Source organism: Neltuma alba, unplaced genomic scaffold (genome assembly GCF_004799145.2).
Source record: "Neltuma alba isolate B1F8T4 unplaced genomic scaffold, ASM479914v2 tig00004701_pilon, whole genome shotgun sequence".
NCBI classification, from domain to species: domain Eukaryota; kingdom Viridiplantae; phylum Streptophyta; class Magnoliopsida; order Fabales; family Fabaceae; genus Neltuma; species Neltuma alba.
In genome coordinates, this window is record NW_021633826.1 from 192,148 (window position 1) to 208,818 (window position 16,671).

Sequence of the window (16,671 nt, forward strand, 5' to 3'; positions counted from 1 at the left end):
TTAAATTCATTCAAATTAACTCACCATTAATTAATTTCCGCATATTATCTACCCAAAACCATTTACCAGCTAGATGGAGCTGCCGAACATTCTTGTAATTTCTTAACAAAATTATATGATCCAACATTTTTAAAACGCTTCATACTATATTTCTTAAAACGCTTCGGATTAATTTTAAAACATTAAATTAATCTAAAACTATAATTTTTTTTCTTTAAACGAATTATAATTAAAATTTCAAAATTATCTCATTATCCGAAAGTCAATTTGTTTTTTTAAATATACAGCGTCCATGACGTGCTAATACACACACGCACACTGACGAACTTTCTATTTATTTGCTAACTGCATAGAAAAACATTTTTTAGCACCTTGTCAAAATAATTCTTTTTTAAATTTTTGGCAAGTCGCTTTATGCTTTTGTATATAATTCCGTTATATCTATTAAACTAAGGATAATTAGATTATTTCGATAGTGCTTGCGTGCTTTTGAAAGTAATATTTTAAAAATGAATTCAATATATATTTTACTAAATTTAATATTTATTTAAAAATGGTATAGAAAATAAGAACAATATTTTATAAGCAAAAAGATCCCCATTTTCAGAATTCGCTTGAAATAGTTATAAAACAAATGAGATTACAAAAAATGAAATAAAATTTTAAGGGTTTCGATCAATTTGAGCGACGTGCTGACCGCTGACCATCATGAATGCATTTTATTCATTTCATATACATTTTTTATTAAGTTATTGAAAAAATTTAAAAAAATAATTTGTTGTTCAATATATTTTACAATAGTAAATAATCTTTGGAATTATTTCTCATAATCCCACAGATGCAGACACCCATATGCGCGTAGTGAAGGATACACTGTTTAGTCAAAAGTTCATTAATTATTCTATGAAGAGTACTTTGCCGTGGTCATCCCGCTCCATTGCGCGTGGCGTGGGGCCAGGGATTTGGAATTAAACCAAAGGACTTCAAGTAACCAAGAAAAGTCAAAGTCTTCCCCTTCGTCAAATTTTACGAATGCTTTCAAAGTGATGAAACAGGACCTCCTATCCTAATTATAAAATTTTAATTATAGATTATAAATAAGATCTTATAATTAAGCTTACAAATAAGATTTTATAATTAGAATCAAGGTTAGTGACATTTATATCCTTTCTATTCATGCGATTCAAATAAAAAACTCCTATAATATATACTGCTTTGTCTTTTATTATAAGATTTAATTTTTTGAATTAATTTATTTTTATTTATAAGATTTTTTTTGGGTTGTTCTGAGCAATAAATGTATTTTTATCAATTTGAGATAAAAATTCTCTCACATGAGTATTTGATATGTTTTGAAATCATTTTTGAAATCATGATTTGGTTTCTTATCCAAACAGCTTCTTACATCCCTTCTATTCATGTAATTCAAGTCAAATACTCCTAATATATGCGCGCGCACACATCAGGTAATAAATTAATATTGTTTTTTATGGCAGACTCCGGTATTTAGTATATGGAAAAATTTACATCTTTTAAAGACAGCATAAATTCCGTCAAATTAATTCACCATATGATTAATTTCCGCATATTGTCTTCCCAAAACCATTTACTGCATGGAGCTGCCGAACCTTCTTGGTAATTTCTTAATAAAACTATATGATCCAACATTTTTAAAACGCTCCATTCTATATTTCTTAATAATTCATTTTTCACCTGTGAAAATGGACAATTTTCTGCCAACGGGTGGTCTTGATCTAAATTTGATATTCAAACTCAGCTGGAATAGGTGTTTATATTTAGTACTTGACAGTACTTTAAATATAATTGCTTTGAATGGAAAAATAAAAGTAGATAATTTTCTTTGACAACCAATTTATGATAAATGAACGTACATCGTGCCCAAGAAAAGAGTACGTACAAATGATCATTTTCGTTTTTCGATTTTATTTATTAATTTAATAGATTATTCATAATTGTAAAGATGGGTGTTATTGTGTTCAAGTTATAGAAAAAAAATAATAAAATTTTAAAACATTAAATTAATCTAAAACAATTATAATTAAAATTTCAAAATTGTCTCATTATCCGAAGGTCAATTTGTGTTTTTAGCATACAGCGTCTATAACGTGCTATATACGCACACACTGACGAACTTTCTATTTATTTGCTGCCTGCAAGAAAAAACATTTTTTAACACCTTGTCAAAATGATTCTTTTTTTTTTTTTTAATTTTTGGCAAGTCGCTTTATGCTTTTGTATATAATTCCGTTATATCTATTAAATTAAGTATAATTAGATTATTTCGATAGTGCTTGTGTGCTTGTGAGAGTAATAATTTAAAAATAAATCCAATATACATTTTATTAAATTTAATATTTATTTAAAAATGATATATAAAGTAAGAACAATATTTTATAAGCAAATTCCCCTGAAAAATTATAAAAAACGAAATAAAATTTTAAGGGTGTGATCGATTTGAGCTATGTGCTGACGGCTGAGCATCATGAATATATTTTATTCATTTCATATGCATTTTTTTATTAAATTATTGAAAGATAAAAAAATTAATTTGTTGCTCAATATATTTTCACAACAGTAATTTACTCTTTGGAATTATTTCTCATAATCCCACTAACGCAGACACCCATATGTGCGTGGCGAAGGGTGCATTGTTTAGTCAAAAGTTCATTAATTATTCTGTGAAGAGTACTTTGAAGGGGTCATCCCGCTCTATTGCCCGTGGCGTGGGGCTGGGAATTTGGAATTAAACCAAAAGACTCTAAGCAAGCAACAAAAGTCAAAGTCTTCTATTCCATCGGATTTTACAAATATATCTTCCGTTCTTAAATATAAAACTTTTATTATAAGGATTTTATATTTAAGATCAGAAGAGTACTCAATATAAAATCTAATTATTAAGTTAATTTTGATTATATATATAAGATTTATTTATCATATTTATCAGTGTTTTTTAAATTTCCCTTATATTAATAATAATCAAGCAAGAAATGTGGGAGGATACTAAATAAGATAATTATGGTATTTTAGGAGAAACATGTCATATTTCTTATAATTAACTAATTTACCTAATTTTCTTAATCTAATCAAATTAGTTAAATAGGTCTTACATTAAGGATCAGAAGAGTATCATTTATATCCCTTCTATTTATGTAATTCAAGTCAAATACTCCTAATATACCAAGTAATAAAATAATACTCATCCGATCCTAAATATAAGACCCATTTTGTAGTGTAAATTATACTACAAAATAGATTTTATATTTAATACTGAAAGGAGTATTATTTTTTATGGCATGCTGATCTGGCATTTGGTGTAAGGAAAAATTTATGTTCTTCTACAAACAGCATAAATTCAGTCAAATTAATTCACCATATAATTAATTACCGCATATTATCTACCCAAAACCATTTATTAGCTGGATGGAGCTGCCGAACATTCTTGGTAATTTCTTAATGAAATTATATGATCCAACATTTTTAAAATGCTTCATACCATATTTCTTAAGTTCAGGTCACGTGTTCTTCCCATAAGTTTTGATTCATGTATGAATGAGAAAAAAGAAGAGGGGTATAACAGATTTAAAGAAATGGGTCATGGATCTGATTGTGCTGGATAGGGTACCACAAGCAGTGCTGGCCCAAGAACATTGGATCCACTGAAAAATGCAACCCCACGGCAATCTTCTGTTGAGTCTCTGTTTTTTTTTTTTGGCTACATATAGTATTAGAAGCAGTCTTGCTGGAAATTCTATCTGGCACTAAATATGATCATAGAATCAGTTTCAGGACTCATCATCTTGATAAACGCTCTAAATTTATCAGATCTGGACTGTTTATATTTGATTTCAACAGTCCATATTTAAAATTTTTAATTAATTATTTTAGATTCTATATGTGTTAAAATAATTATTTTGAATAAATAAATAAATAATCAAATCCAAACTATCCAAACAAGATAAATGTTTCAGATCTGACAAGTTTAGGGTGATTATCAAAGTAATAAGACTGAAACTGGTTTTAATTATTACTGTAGCGAAAATAAAGAATCTGGTTTTATTGATATGATGATTGGTTTGCAGCTTCACAAAGTTTAGACTGACGCTTATCATTATTATTGCAGCTCATGCAACAGTCATGAAATTCAAACAAGTGCACCGCATGAACAAGCCCAAGGCCTCCATATTTATAAAGCCAGAGGCAAACGGAAATCTTAGAGTGATTAATTATAAAAAATTATAGGACATCTGATAATTTCTATTCTTTTTATGCTCATTTATTACTCCATTCTTCATAATGCGTCCTCCGATTTTTTTTTTTGGTAGAACTAGCTAATTGAGAATAATAGGTAAAAATAAAACGGGTAATATCATCAAACAGTTATCAAATATTTATAAAAATAGGTATTATTTGTCATCCAAGCTATTGAGTAATGATAACAGAAATACACAGCGTCTATGACGTGCTTTACATTGCAAACCACGAAAATGGCAATTTAAACTTCAATGCTCGGCTGAATCTTTCATTTACTAATTGCTGTCGGGGAAAAGATTCTTTTTGCCTTGTCAAAATGTTCTCTTTCTTTTCTTTTAATCTTAAATATGTTAGAGGCTGATCGTTCAACTGGATTTATTTAAATAAAAAATTGTTCACACGAGTGGATCCACCATTAAGTGATATGCATGCATGCATGCTTCACTTTGGGAATTAAATAATCTCCCTTTAGCACAATAATTGCATGCGTGTAGGACGTATAAAAGTCAAGGTCTTCGGTTAGTATAGTGCAAGAAGTGGCAACCGATTCTCAGAAACTCAGACTCCAGTTGAAACATAATCCGAGTTAATTAGGGTGTTATTGCCAATTAATCTCGATCCTTATTACTAATTTATGGTACTGGAATTTACAAAATATTAAAAACAATAAAACATTACAAATTTAAGGACTCCATAATTATATATGTACATAGTTGGGTGCGAATGGAAATCTTGGCATGACTAATCAATCACAATTTATGATAAATGAACGTACATTGTACCCAAAAAAGAAAAAAAAGAAGTACGTACAAATGATGATTTTCGTTTTAGATTTTATATATTAATCTACTAGATTATTCATAATTGTAAAGATGATATTATTGTATTCAAGTTATAGAAAAAAGTAATATAATTTTAAAACATTAAATTAATCTAAAACTATAGTGTTTTAAGAATAAGTATATGGCAAATGGGAAATTAATTGGCAAATGGAACCTAGGAAGATACGCATATGGAAAATCAGTTGCACACATACGGAAGATCAATTGCACAAGATCACTTGCACACAATGAAAGTTCACTTGTACAAAGTCCTTGGGTCTCATTTGCTAATTAATTTCTCAATGAGGTATTTATCCCCAATTTTCTCTAAAAATTATAACAACTACGAAATCAAATTTATTACGATATAGTGTATTTTACCGTTTATCAAACCTCTTTTCAATCTTACAAATGATTTATTTTTGTAAGTTTTTTGGTGCGTTACAGTAGGAAAAATGATGGATATAGTTAGTGTGAATTAAAATTTAATAAATAAAAAAAAATGTTTGCTTCCTTTTGAAGGATATCGTTAAATCGGAACCTAGTGGCCTGCCGTCTCAGAGCACAAGGAGGAAGAAATTTCTCATCCTAATGGTGAGCACTATCTATTGAATATTGAATATTGAGAGAATTACAATCAAGTTTTGAAGAAGAAAAATAATTACAAAAAAAAATCCGAATAACAGTTTGAATAGTCTATAATAACAAGTTCTAGATAGAGAATAAAAACCTCTGAGATTTATTTTCTAATTTTTTTCCTTCTTTACAATCTCATTGTAATTCTCCCTTAAATATTCCTCACTTCATGAAGCGCTCAATTTTATCAATACATTAAGGTCACAGCAGATATTAGTCTCCTCCACTCATTCTTCTGTATCAATTGCAATCATTACCATCAAGTAATTAGGTGACGTTTGCGGAATATCTTTTATTTTTTAATATTTATAAGTAATTTTTTATCAATGTTTCATTGGAAAAAAAAAACTTAAATCTCGTTAACTCTGTTTTGAAATTAATAATTTTTCAATTTTATTTTTATTTAATATATAAATTTTTTTAAGAAAATAATAATTTATGGGATAATAGTACATTCATGTCAAAGTGTCAAACGATATGACTTAAAAGTAGAACCGAATAAAATCTTTTCTGTATAAGAGGAATATGTAAATAATCTTTGAGATTATTCCTCTCAATTCTATTAGTACAGACACCCTGTTCTTATTCACAAAGGCAAACCCATTTGTGAATCTCTCATAATAGCAGAATACATCGATGAAGTTTGGAAAGAAACGGCTCCTTTACTTCCCTCTGATCCTTATCTCAGAGCTCAAGCCAGATTCTGGGCTGATTTTCTCAACAAGAAGGTAATTTCCTAATTTTTCAGCACTTCTCAATCTCCGTCTCTCCCTTTTAATCATGGTCATTAAATGCAGGTGGGAGATGTTGGAGGAAGGATATGGGCAGGGAAGAAAGAAGAACACGAAGAGGCAAAGAAGGAGATAATAGAGAACTTGAAGCGATTGGAAGAGACACTTGAAGACAACTTTCTTTGGAGGCGAAACCCTTGGGTTTGTTGACATTGCTCTGGTTCCATTCTATCCCTGGTTTTACACTTGCGAGGCCTTATGCAACTTCAAGGTGGAAACACATTGTCCTAAGCTCATTTCCTGGGCTCATAGATGCATCCAGAGGCAAAGTGTTTCCAAACCTCTTGCTGCTGAGAAGGAGATCTACGATTTTGTTGTTGACTTCAGAAAGAAAAGTCATTTGGACTGATGAAACACAGGAAGGATACAAAAAGTGTGCTAAGAATTAAACAGAAACAGTAAGTGTCTGATACAAAACACTGTGTTCTAAAGTTTGAGTTTCGCTTGGTGGATCCTTAGGTGTGTCAGAAGGTGAAATCAACTTGGTTGTGTCTGGTGATTACGCAGTAAAATAAGTTGTTTGTAAGAATGTGTTCTTGATGTTGTTTTACGATGAAAAATCTCGGTTGTGTCTTCGACGTTTGTTAACGTGTGTGGTTCCTCAAATGTGCAAAAAGTCAAACCATGGGCTCACCCAAATCCTCTGCATTCTCCATGAAATGTGTATTACGGATAATTCACAGTAGAAGCTAATGGAAGACACAAAATAACCAGTTCCTCCGTCAAATAATTCAAAACCCCAATAAAAGACTAGTTGATAAATGTGAAAAGTCAAATAGTATGTTCCTCTAATGATATGGAATTCCTAGACTTTGTGATTTAGTATCCACAAGGTTTGTGGCTGAGCACGAAGAAAAGTATGTTTACTCGAATAACGTTTGCTGCAAAAGCTCCTTTGAAGAAGCAAACAAGCGCGACATAAAGGATGGGATGGTCCCAGAATTCCACTTCCCACAAAGAAACGACAAGAAAACATAAACTTGTGGACTATGTTTACCTACCGACACGCAAGACTGGAATGAAGGGTTACGGATCATCCATTCTTCTTTAATATATTTTCCATTCTCTGTTCTTGAAATATCCAGTTCTTGTCTGTAACTTGTACTTCACTGTTTCATTTTTTTCAACTAGAGATTTCAGTGGCCGTGTTTGATAATGCAAGACGAGCTTGTTTTGCTGGATGCAAAGGTTGCATTGGCCGAGAAAGGAGGCAAGTATGAGCACAAGGAAGAGGATCTGACCAACAAAAGCCCTCTGCTTCTGCAAATGAACCCCTTTCACAAGACAATCCCGGTTCTGATCCATAACGGCAAACACATCAATGAGTCCCTCATAATCGTGGAGTATATTGGCGAGGCTTGGAAGGATCAAGCTCCATTACTTCCCTCTGATCATTATCAGAGAGCTCAAGCCAAATTCTTGGCTGATTTTGTTGGCTCCAAGGTTAGTGTCGGTTGTATCATTTAAATCACTGTCTAATGAAATTTATCGGTACTGAAAGTGTTATTACCAAAATCTGCAGATTCCTGGAGTTGGCAAGAGGATTTGGGCTGGAAAAGTTGAAGAGCATGAGCAAGCGAAAAAGAATTGATTTTGAATTTGAAGGAAGTGATACATTTGGGTTCGGGGATGTTGCTTTGATTCCATTCTATAAATGGTTCTATGTTTATGAGACAACAGGGAACTTTAAAGGGGAAGCAGAGTGTCCTAAGATCGTTGAATGGGCAAAGAGATGCTTGCAGAGAGAAAGTATTCAAAAGTCAACTGCTGATGAGAAGGAGATCTACGAGTTGAAACAAAAAAAATTGCAAAGAGGAAAAGTGAACACGAATATCCATATACGATATGAAAATTATAACAGCTATGAAATAAAATTTATTACGATATAGTGTATTTTAGAATTTATATAACTTCTTTTCAATATTACAAATGATTTATTTTGTAAGTTTTTGTGTGCGTTAAAGTACTGAAACTGATGGATATAATTAGTGTGAATTAAAATTGAATATATAAAAATCCAAAATGTTTTTGCTTCCCTTTGAAGGATATCGTTAAATTGGAAGCTATCGTCTCAGAACACAAGGAGGAAGAAATTTCCTATCCTAGTGGGAAGCACTATCAATTAAATATTCGTCATTTTATGAAGAGCTCGATTTTATTAATACATTAAAGTCACAACAGATATTAGTCTTCTCCACTCATTCTTCTGTATCTATTCGAATCATTACCATAAAGTAATTAGATGATGTTTGCGGAATACTCCTTTATTTTTTAATATTTATAAGTAATTTTTTATATATATGTTTCACTGGAAAAAAAAACTTAAATCTCATTAACTCTGTTTCGAAATAAACGATTCTTCAACTTCATTTTTATTTAATATATAAATTTTTTAAGAAAATAATAATCTATGGGATGATAGTACGTTCATGTTAAATATTAAATGATATGACTTGAAAATAAAACTGAATAAAATCTTTTCTGTATGAAATATGTAAATAATCTTTGACATTATTCCTCTCAATTCCATTACTACAGACACCCAATATGTGCGTGGTGAAGAGTGCACTATTTAGTCAAAAGTTTATTTGGACTATAAACGTGCACTTATTTTTTAATTAGCTAGTAATTAATAATCAAAGCACACTTTACAGAACTTTCATTCTTTTAATGTTAATATTCTGTAATTACTTTATTGCCGTGGTCATCCCGCTCTGTTCGTGGGGCCACGGATTTGGGATTAAAACAAAAGACTCCCCGGCACACTTTACATTACGGATTTGGGCTCATGAATCCATCGCAATTGAATATAATTTTTGAATACTGGAATTATGATAATGAAATTCATAACACAATAAAACTACCAACAGACTCATGCCAATAAAGATTACAATAAAATTACAGTCCCAATACAGAATACATAATCCCAAATCTAAAAGAAGTAGCAAAAGAGGATGATGCAATACAAGTCTGGATGCCATCCTCCTTATTCTTCTTGCCATCTATTGATTTCTACCACACTATATGGCTCCTTGCACAAACTATTATATGACACTCGCCGCAGAATCTGATAATCAAGAGTTGTATTTGGGCTGTTGCTGATAAAGCACAAGCTGCCACGCTCCAGCTGAGTAATTACCATGAGCAACAAAACAATTAAATCTTACAACTGATGTACAACTGAAAAGAAACACAAAAGTAATGTAAGTCTTTTGTTCATAGATAACAACCATAATTAAGAAAATATTACCTTTTAGTTTTGGAGCCACCTGCGCCATCTTGCCACAAGAAGCATTGTCGTCACATAGATAGAATCTGACACCTTGCATACGAAATTGAAGTAGGCATGCCTCCATGATCGGATAGCTAACAGTGATCGAAACACTATCCAAAATCCAACAACAAATCCCACGCCCAAGCTTTCGCAGAATCCTTTCATGAAAGAGTCGTCTTCACCGGCAACTTGGCTAGCTTGTGTCGCATTCCAAAATGGATGATCTTTAGAGAGACAGAGCTTCTCCAACGGCCTCCCGCAAAGGTAAGGGTTTCCTTCATAGCTGGAGGGCTCAAAAGATTGCAATTGTGTACCTGTTGGAATTTGTCCTGTCAAGTTGTTGTCTGATAAATCCAAAGTGCTTAGTGAAGATATTTCAGCAAGACTCGAAGGAATTTCTCCATCAAAATGATTTCTCGATAAATCCAGCGCTTCTAGGGATTTTAGTTGTCCTATCTCTGAAATGATTTTTCCACTCAAATTATTTGATGATAGATTCAAGAATCTCAACTCAACCAATTTCACAATTCCCGTTGGCATTTCCCCCTCCAATTGATTGTGAGAGAGATCAATATTCACAAGCCCATAGCGGTCATCGTACACTAGTTCTCTTTCTTTCCACACCATAAGCAACTTCCGACGAAAATAATTATATCCTTGAAATGTTCCTTTCTCAGCATGGTTGATATGATAATCGGAACCATTTATAACACATTTCTGAGCCATTGCAACCAGCTTGTCAAGGCAACTTGGTATTAGTCCTGTGAACTTGTTAAAAGAGAGATCCAAGAATCTGGCTTTCGGTAAATAACACAGATGCAAGGGCAACTTTCCATCTAATTTATTCATCCGTAGGCTAACAGTTTCCAACTCTTTTAGATTGTCTCTCATCCATGAAGGTGGTATTGGTCCTGACAAGTCATTTTTTTCCCCAAATATAACATTTCTAGTTCAGTTGCATTTTTGAAGGAAGGCAGTCCACCACGGAAGTGATTGTTTCGTAGAACTAACTAGTTAAGTTGACTTAAGGACCTCATTGAATTAGGAATCCTCCCTGAGAGTTGATTATTGGCTAAGTCAAGAATCCTCAATGATTTGAAATGATCCCAACAACCAAAAAGTTTCCCTGATAAGTTGTTGCTTGGGAGATTTAAAGCTACCAGATTTTCAACAATTGCACTTCTTCCCTTGCCACATGAATGAACAAATTTTGAAATTAGATTTTTTGAGATGTCTAAGATCTGACTCTTTAGTAGGAACGGTGGAACAGAGCCTCTAATTTGATTGGAAGCCAATGATATCTCATAAACATCAAATTCAAGTGGCATATATGAAATTACACCTGTGAGATTGCTTGATTCTATTTGAAGCGTATCTGCTCCTTTTACAAGTCTCCAAAACCACTATGGTATAGAATCATTGATTTCAGCATCATAAACAAATAGATATTGTAAATTATTTTGAGTGCGAAGCCATCTAGGGAATCCAGGGCCCAACTTACTGTGCCGTAACCCTAATAGTCGCAATTGAAATGGAGGAATTCAATCGGTGCTGAATTTGAGGGTCAAGAAATTATCAGATAAGTCTATGAATTTTAACTTGGTGAGATTATCAAAATGGATGTCACTAATTGTTCCATTTAGCTCACTATCGGAAAGGTAAAGAGCCACTAAACAGTTCATGTTTTTCCCAAAATTGGTTGGAATGGGACAACCCAAGTGATTGTTTGACAGAGAAAGGTATGCGAGATTGGAGGTTAGATTGAACAGCCAAGGGAATAATGATGATATTAGCTTGTTGTCATTGAGATCAAGAGTTAAGAGAGATGCAGAAAAATTCAAATGGGATGGAGGAGTTGATAGAATATTATTGTCTGTCAGGCTATAATTTTCAAGCTGTAGCTCTCTTAGGTTTGGAAGCTTTCCAATAATATAATTGATAACAAGTTGATAGAGTAATTAAGATTAGAAACATAGCTTAAATCAAGCAAATTTAGCGACCGAAGATTGGAAAGCCACTCAATGGCATCCAAGATCTTGTTATCAATTTTCAAACCATCATTGTAGCCAATTTGGAGTATCTCCAAGCTTGACAGATTACCAAGTTGGCTAGGAATATTGCCCACTAAATGATTCCAATCTAGACAGAGCTCTTGCAGACTTGAAAGGTTGGCAAGATGGAAAGGTATACTACCAACTAAATCATTGAAGGAAAGATCTAGAACCAACAAGTTTGAAAGCTTGCAAAGTTCAATTGGTATTTTTTCACCAAAAGAAAAATGAGGTAGATCAAGGTATCGTAATTTGGTGAGAGAACCGAAAAATTTTGAGATTTGACTCTCATTGGAATTATTGAAACTGAGATCAAATAGTTTAAGTTTTGCAAGTCCAGCAAATGATGGGCTAATCTCACCACTTAAAGGCTGCGAAGGCCATATACCACCATGAAGATTGAGCTTCTTAACGTGGCCAGTATGAGGATTACAGAGAACACCACTCCAATGGCAACAATCTGGAGAAGAGCCCGATGAAGACAGACGATCATAATCGTCCACAAAGGCATTCTTCATGCTGAGAAGAGCTCGTCTTTCCTTGTGCAAGCAACTAGCGTTGGCATCTTCAATTCTCCAAGATGACCCTATCATGAACAACTTAGCCTGCAAGTGCAGCATTATGAGTATGGTGATTGGCTGCAGCAGTTTCACAAGGTTTAGATAACTCATGCTCATCATTATTGCAGCTAGCTCATGCAACAAACGTGAAACTGAAACAAGTACATGACATGAACAACCCCAAGGCCTCCTTATTTATAACTCAAGGTCTTCTGATGATGTGAAACAATAACTACATGTCTACACCAGACGTACACTATAAGTCAAGGTCTCCCCTGAATAACGCGATTGGAAGGAATTCAAATTGAGTTTTTGCTATCTTTTAATGGCTTAACATTTAAAAAAGTGTACTATCCTAACATTTAGCCGTTTTCCTTTTCCTTTTCCTTTTTCAAGTCAACTCCTAACAACCACTTGACTCAACCACATCCTCCTGCTCCTCATGTGGTTTCTTTTCCAGCAGGATTTAAGTCTTTGCTTTCACTTGAGCTTCTTTGTTTTTTGTTTTTTTCCCTTCACGTTTTGGAAGATTGGTTGCAATGAGGCCCAAGTAATATCTATCGCTTTATCCTAATAAATTAAATAAATTTGGCTCTTTTTACCCCCCCAAAAAAAACTCCTCCTCCTCATCATCATCTTCATCATCATACTACTAGTATTATTGTTATGTAAATAATGGTAAAAATGAATAAATTTTGAAGGGTTTAGAACGATTTGAGCTAGTGAGCACCATGAATATGTTTTATTCATTTCACATACCTTTTATATTATATTAATGAATAAATTGATGGCAAAATTTTAGATAATAATATTTTAAAATATATCTTAAAATAATATTATACTAACAGGCGTAATAAAAATGAAAACGAAAAATATCAGTATTTGAAAAATTATATTTTAAAAATATTCAGTATTTGATATTAATTTTATGAAAAGTATGTCGAATTCAAGTTTCATTAAAATCGGCGTTAGAATATATTTACATAATTATGTGTAATGATATTAAATAATAATTGTAATTAGTTTGGTTAACCTAAAATTCTTTATAAAAAGAGTCTGCACATATAAGAATTGACGTATATTTGATGAGCTTGCAGTAAGTTCTGCAAGGTTTGGGTCTAATAGAAGGCACTGAGCCATAATATTCCATGCATGTTTCCAAAACAACAACGGCTATCTTTGTTTTGCCGTCTGGAATTTACTAATTTGTCTGTTTCTGTAAACTAAAATTACAATGAAACGAGTGGCAAAAAAAGAAAGCAAAAGCTTTGGGGGAAAAAAAAAAAGAATATATGTGCATTCTCCTGAAAAAATTTCAGAGCATGAGTGGCATAATTAAGTCTTGTCTCGATTATGTGACTTCAAATCTTAAATTCACGTGTTAGTTGATTGAAATCGTTAACTTTTAATTGAAAAAGATAAAAATAGATTGAGCAACGTGGAGTTGAAGGGATCTGCCAGAAACAGAGCAGCAGATGAACAGAGGATGGATAAGGGGAAAAAAAGAGAGAGAAAGAACGACACGTGTCTTTCAGCTGTTGAGATCTGTTGCCCATAATTTCCTCCTTCGCACTTGCTATATTCTGCAGGAAGTGAAAGATTCATCAGATCTGAACAATGGAGGAACAAGAGTTAGTGTTATTGGACGAGTGGCTGAGCATGTTTTGGTCGAGAGCCACCATAGCGTTGGCTGACAAGGGAATCAAATACGAGTACGGGGGAGAAGATCTGAGCAACAAGAGCCCTGCGCTTCTGCAAATGAACCCAATTCGCAAGAAGATCCCAGTTCTTATTCACAAAGGCAAACCCATTTGTGAATATATCGATGAAGTTTTGAGAGAAACAGCTCCTTTACTATCGTCTGACGCTTGGAGACAAAACTTTCTTTGGAGGTGAAACCTTTGGGTTTGTCAATTCCACATTTTTTAATGAACTACTATAAAATCTTGTATCAGACGCACTATGGTATACTATGGCATCATTAGAAAAATCATATGTACATTTTTTGTGCAGAAAAACCATACACGATGCCTCCAAACGATGATAAGAGTTATGATGGTGTTATTGATGATTATATAAATAACGACGAGAAGGCCATGTGAAACTCGCATTCATACACCAGCAAAGTAACAAGCCTGTGCTTCAACCGCAAGCGGGCATTCTTAAGATTCCACCTTCCCATTACAGAACCCAGATGTATTGTTTTTATTTCATATTTCATTTAATAATTATTTATTAATATAGTCTCCAAAAAAAAAAAAGTTATGCAAATACTTTATCAAACGGATCTGAATGTGTGTTTATAAATTCCTGTATATGGTATCACTTCTTGCCAATGACTCATGAAAATCTTTTTGTGAGCGCAACCCGCTTTTGCTGATTGACTCAACAAATCAAAAGTTACCACTATCGTTATAAAAGAAAAGAAAATATACGAGGTAGATCCACCATTAAGTGATATACACTTTTGGAATTAAATAATCTCCTTTACCTTATATATAACACTATAAGTGCTTTGTTTGGATTAAGCAACTGTGATTTTATACGATCATGATTTTTATAAATGATACTGTTAAGAGTAATATTATTTAATTATTATGTAATCTCGTATCTATACTTTTTTTTCAAGTGATATTAAGAATATGAATTATGTTTGGATTTCATTTGTTAAAATCACTTATAAATATATAAATACCAACAAAAGCAATAAGGATGGTAAGAGAAATATAATTCTATAATCAATTATTATTATTATTTTAATATAATTTTAATTTAATAATTATTATTAATAAGGGTAGATAGGAGAGATTCTAGTTGCTAAACCTCTATTGTGATTTTTCAATAACAAAAGTTACCCCTAGTAGCTCATGCTCAAATGTGCCATTAGGATTAAAATTATGATCTATCAAGATTTCAAAAAAAAAAAATTGAGCCAAATGGGATAAATGGGCTTTATAATCACTTATTTGAGTTTGAACAGGCTTATCTGAACTCTCACAATTTAACTAAACAGGCACTAAATTGAGGTCTTCTATTATTATTATTATTATTATTATTATTATTATTATTATTATTATTATTATTATTATTCCCAAAATAGGTATTCCATCAGGATGGTGCACTGGATATAAATGTGAAAAATAACATCACTCTATAAGTAATATTACCTCCGGTCCTAATTATAAGACCCAGTTGACTTATTTGAGGAGATTAAGGAAGTAAGTTAAGTTAGTTATTTGTAATAAATAATTGTTGTCATTCCTAAAATACCCTTGCTAATTAAGTGTATTGGCTAGAACTATCATTATTAGAAGGACTATCTTGGAAAAAAATACATAAATATGAGAGAAAAAATAGATTGGGGTCTTATAATTACGACCAAACAAAAAGTCAAACGAAGTCTTATATTAAAGACCGGAGGTAGTAGCATATTTATTCTAAGGAAAAATTGTACTGACATCCCATAAAAGACAAAATATTGCAAAAATATCTCTAAAAATTTAATAATTGCTTTAGAGTCTCAAAGGGACTAGACTACAATGATGAAAAAGGGCAAAAGACCATGTTGCCCCTAATACCACAAAAGTGTTAAAAAGAAACCACTATCAATGTAGACTATGATAGTTGTAGGTCGTAATAGTTGTTAATATTACTGATTTCTTTATTGATTTATCTGTTGATATAAGTTTGAAAAAATATGATTTCAAGTTACATAATAACTAATAATATTAATATATCTTGTGAAATAATATTTTTTGATACTAATGTGATATAATATTATTATTAAAAGTCAATTATCATTTACAATGTGAAGAGTTAATTAATGATAATTGATTTCATAATTTTAGATGAGCGATAATTGCCTTTTAATAATAATATTATATACATTATTATAAAAAAAAGTATATGATATTTGCAAGTAGGTTTTATTTTGGGTCATAACATATAGACCCTTTAGAAAGTTTTAAAAAAAAAATGCAAAACAAAAATCAAGCTCTTCTTTGGAGGTGTTTGGTTGAGTATAAAAGTGCTTTTCAAAAACATTTTGTTTTACAAATCGAGGTAAATTTCTCTACATATTTATTTTGTACACCGTAAAAATATTTTTAAAACTATGGTCTTGTTTCCACCCAAATACTTTTTTTATCCACATTCCTTTTCCAAAATTTTTTATTAGGCGTGAACAAAATAGACCCTTTCCAAATTCCGATGTTTGCACACCCAAAAAAGATGGATATGACTTCAATAAGATTCAAACAACAAAAA

At 32.1% G+C, this 16,671-nt stretch overlaps 2 pseudogenes; both read left to right on the forward strand.

The window, feature by feature from the left end:
• Positions 1-5,235: 5,235 nt before the first annotated feature.
• LOC114745526 (probable glutathione S-transferase parC) lies at positions 5,236-6,869 on the forward strand (annotated as a pseudogene).
• An 806-nt stretch (positions 6,870-7,675) lies between these two features.
• Positions 7,676-8,409, forward strand: LOC114745527 (probable glutathione S-transferase parC; annotated as a pseudogene).
• The last annotated feature ends 8,262 nt before the right edge of the window (positions 8,410-16,671 follow it).